Source organism: Carassius auratus, unplaced genomic scaffold (genome assembly GCF_003368295.1).
Source record: "Carassius auratus strain Wakin unplaced genomic scaffold, ASM336829v1 scaf_tig00214335, whole genome shotgun sequence".
Classification (NCBI taxonomy): Eukaryota; Metazoa; Chordata; class Actinopteri; order Cypriniformes; family Cyprinidae; genus Carassius; species Carassius auratus.
The window spans coordinates 9,110-13,777 of NW_020527622.1; the positions used below are offsets into that span (position 1 = coordinate 9,110).

Below are 4,668 nucleotides of genomic sequence, written 5' to 3' on the forward strand. Positions count from 1 at the left end.
AAAATGTGAAAGTCCTGTGCAATCTAAAAGCAAAAATAACAAAAAAAAACTTCTCAAAAAAGACTTAATATAACTCATGTTACCATATGACAAAGACATTATGTTAACATACCATGCCTGAGGTAGTTAGCCGAGGAAACTCATGGAGGACCTCAAACATATTTTTCAGATGTACTGTTCCACCTGGCTGATGGGCTGTGTGTTGTTTCTCAGCCATTGTTTAATTTCCTCAGCTCTCTCTTCAGATATCGGTTGATTCTACTGGACAAAGAAATAGCAATGCTGTTAATCAAATAGAGGCTTATGAAAATTTTTTACATGTAAAAGGATTAGTTTCCATAAAAACAGAAATACTCTTCAGAGCTTTTCAACACTTTAACTAGTAAATCCTGGATGTTTCTAAACTCCATGCAAACTGATTCCTGAATTATACTGCTTAACATTTCACTTTGCTCATAATTTGCTCACAAGTCGTTCCAAACCAGTAAGACCTCCGTTCATCTTCGGAAGACAGTTTCACGGTCTCACGGGTTTGGAACAACATGAGGGTGACTTATTAATGACATAATTTTGATTATTGGGTGAAGTAACGTTAACCCTTTAACTAAACGGGTATAACCACAATAACGTTACCGGATCTTTTTAATAATAGTAACAGCTGTTTTTTTTATGGTTTATGGTCATTTTATTATGATCAATGTATGGCAATCATTCAAATTAGATGAGATAAAAGTGTCACCTCCAGCTAAAGGCTGTGGATTTGCCACCACGGACAGTCAAGAGCAGGTCTGAGGGGAAAAAACAATATATTTTAGTCCAAGATTAATTGACACTTACCTGGATTTCAAATAATAATACATTTATTAAATGAATAAATGATTAGAAATTTATTTTTATTGTGAAAAAAAAAAACGAAACGCAACAGACAGAAAAAAAATAGGTAACGTTATCTCTGGTGCTCGCAAATGCAGGATGCTTTATGATCTATCATATAAAGTTAAGTGATATTTTAAAATCAGAATGGGACATTTTTGCCAATCGGTAACGATTCAATGATAATAAGACCAATACAAACCTTTATTTCACCAGAAAAAAAGGCTGAAGTCAGTTTGTTTTTAAAATATTTTCTCCTGTAACGATCCAAAATATGCCCGCGACAGATGACCCAAAAATTGGGTTGTTTTGGCTTAGCACTGCATGCAGTAAGACGGGGGATGGGCAAGTCAAGGAATGCACGTTTACATCACATTGATCTCGTGGCATTGAAATTAATTGACTTAATGGACTTTGAAGTAAATTATGTCATTTAACAGTTAAGAAGAAACGTAAGACTTTGACAAAAGGGTCGTTTAACACATAAAAACTGAAGAAAACGTATTTACTATCCAGCAGGCATTACCAGCAAACCAAAACGAGCGAATCTGGCGGTGCATTTAATGTCATGTAAACGTGACTGTTGTCGCACATTTCTTTGCCTTTTTATCGCTCGTTCGCTCATTATTATGTTATGTGTGTAAATATGTTTAAAAATACATGTCAAATGTATAAATATATTGATACGAACCTTATTTCTCCAAATATTACAGCGTGTGTGTGGCATCCACCTCCACCTCGAATTCAGTCAGCCCGCGCTGCGCTGATCCTGCGCGGAGTTGATTTGACCCAATGAGCTGGGTTATTGCGTCCGAGTGGGGGAGGGGGTGCATTGATTCAGCTCTCAGTGAAAACGACCCAGAAAATAACCCAGCGGTTGGGTTACATAGAACTACCCCAAAACTACCCAAGACTGAGAAAATAACCCAAAAAATTTACCCAAATGGCTCAACCCAGCACTTGGGTAGAAAAAATAACCCAGGATTTTTTAGTGTGTAAGACATTGTCCTAATGATGGCAAGCCTGAAAGAGAAAGTCAACATTCTTATATTTACTCTGTAAAGGACCTTTCACACCAATGCAAAAACATGAGACAATAGCAGTGGAATGGGGCAGCAAAGACTCAAAACACGTTTCTAATGATTCCACTAATTTTATCTTGAGCGTAGCATTTTCACAAAATGTACCAAAAAATGCACTAGATGGACATGCTTAACCATTGTTCTTGGATCTTGGATCTTCTGCAGCATCTTGCACAAAACATTCTAAAAATGCATTCATATGAAAAAGTTCAACTTTTTTTTTCAACAAAAAACGGTCTCTACATTTTTTTTTTTCATTCCACTGCCCTGCCTTTCACATTTTTATCACAAAACCTGTACACAGAGAACTCATCTATTGCTTTTTTTATTGCTTGAACTGATTTTTGACTGGATGCAAATAATGATAAAAAAATAATAAAGAACTGTATAATACAGTATAACATATCTGCAGTATAACCAAACTCTTGCATATTGTCCTTCAGTTTTCTTTTTATCCACTTCGAGGGCATTGCACTCCTCTGAGCACAATAATCAATAGAGATGAAGACACTAAAGGCTCCATATTCAGAAATACATTTGTGAGAGTCCTTACCACACACTTCCTTTTAGCGTTTGTGCTACTGTGTTTTCACCGCTGAATAGAGCACCTTTATTCAGCAAAAATAGATTATTTCGCTGCCAATGCTTGTCTTTTGAACCCAACATGCATTCTGTAAAGACGGGGGAAAAAATTAAAAGAGAAATAGAGTGAGAGAGAGAAAACAGAGTAAGAGAAATAGTGAGACAGCCTAAGGATCGTAAGTAAATCAGTGAGTGACACTGACAGTTAAATCATCTTCCAGGCTGACAGAATCCTTCATACCTGTCATATCACGTAATATGATTTTCAGCACTGCGATGTTACAACTTTATAAGCAGATCAGTCTCCCATAATTCCTACATACAGTAATATCTCATTCAATTGTGATGGTGTGCAGTATGCATGTAGTATATGCTGGAGTCCATAAAAGATCACAAGTGAAAATGTTCTCATTCAGATTCTTTGATTTAAATGATCTTAACTTTTACTCACATATTTACATTAGAGCAAAATATCAAATCCAACTCTATGGGAACACAAAGTACTTGCTAAACTAGCTGTTTGCTAAATTGTACGAGTTTAAAAGCACAGCCCTACAAATATCAATAATGGCTTTGTTGTGGTCTTTCTGTACTTAATAAATCTATTATTGTTTAGCTGAAATTGCATGTTCAGTTGATAAAGCTTAATTCAAAGTGCCGCTGAACATCGTTGAGTTTCCTCATCTGTTGTGTGCCTGAGGGCCAATTACCTCCTCCATTAGTACAGATGTTGTTGTCCTTGATCTGCCTGGTATATTTGGGCCAGGAGAGGACCACTGATCTCTTTAGGACATTAGAGAAAGAAAAGCACAAAAGAAGAAACAAGAGACACTTCAGTCATTATTCAAGCCTGATGAGAGCTGCCAGGCCATTACAGGCATATTCATGGATGCCTCACCAGTAATGAGGACCCACATTCAGAGGACAAGAGGGTCATTAGAAAGCCTTCAAGGAAGCACCCACTCTCTTGAACACACAGCACAATCCAGACATGCACACACTGACAGAAATATCTCAACAATCGGGCCTTTTATACGCTCTGTGTTTATAGAAAAATAGACTATTATAATTGTATTCATTCATTTGGCATGTTTTTGTGTTCTATGGGAATCGAACCTGGGAATCATGATCTTAATGTCAACTACCAGTTGAACTGCAGCAATAGAGCCGGACAGAAATGTTAAAGGATTAGTTTACACAATTTTGCCGTTAATTTATTCACACTCAGGCCATCGCAGATTTTTTTTTTTAGCTGAACTCATGGCCCTTGGTGGTTCATTAAATGCAAGTCTAAAAAAAGCAGATACTAGGGGTTGTGGGATATTTTTTTGTCTGCAATGCTATTGTAATTGTTGTTTTAACAATATGTGAGGAATATGTTTCAATATGTTTGAAAGTCCAAATTCATTCACTGCATGATGAAGCCTATTAGAATGCTGTTGGAATGCCCATGTAATTCAAATTATAAAAGCAAACAATATCCCTGGATGGGTTCTTATTTTTTGTGTTTTATATCTATATAGTTCAGTAATTTCAAAAAAGCAATAGTGCAGTTTGCTACCTGAACTAATGTGATATTAATTTTCAACAGTTCAACAAACAAGCAATTAATATTGAGTGTTGCACACAATATTTAGACAATATTGTCTGTTTTCTTTTTCATCAACACAAATAGTTCCAAAAACCGGAGCAGATCATTTCAGCACCTCAGATTTGGAAGCCACTGACTTTCATCGTATGGATTATTATATATTTTTATTATTATTATTTTTATTTGTTTTTTTTTTTTTTTGTTTTTTAGAAAAATTTATGGAATTACCAAGATTCCCAAAAATTGCAGGAAATGTCCTTAACAAAATATGAATGCATTATCATGCACTATTACACAATTAGGACGATCATCTTTATGCGTTAATGATTGTGTATACACACACATACGCACAGACCGTGCTTATTCAGGTGTGAGATGCTGGTTTAGTTGCACCTGTTCCCCAGGTGGCCCTTGGCACTCAAACTCAGGTGTGCATGAACTGAGATTGGCCACCGGGCGGGCATGCTCTAATAACTCACAGCCTCTTTGACAGACATGGATGCCTGTCATCCATCTTTAAATGTCTCTTCATGTCAGCCC

The 4,668-nt window shown here is 36.4% G+C and overlaps 1 long non-coding RNA gene across 2 annotated transcripts; it reads right to left on the reverse strand.

Annotated features, from left to right (window-relative positions):
- Positions 1 to 248: 248 nt before the first annotated feature.
- Positions 249 to 1,837, reverse strand: LOC113091888 (uncharacterized). 2 transcript variants are annotated; one of them, XR_003287466.1, is made up of 3 exons: positions 1,565 to 1,837; positions 740 to 788; positions 249 to 258 (listed from the first exon to the last, which is right to left on the reverse strand). It is a non-coding gene; the product is annotated as an uncharacterized LOC113091888 (long non-coding RNA). The 2 variants fall into 2 exon arrangements; XR_003287465.1 differs by having other exon boundaries at positions 250 to 261.
- Between the last annotated feature and the right edge of the window lie 2,831 nt (positions 1,838 to 4,668).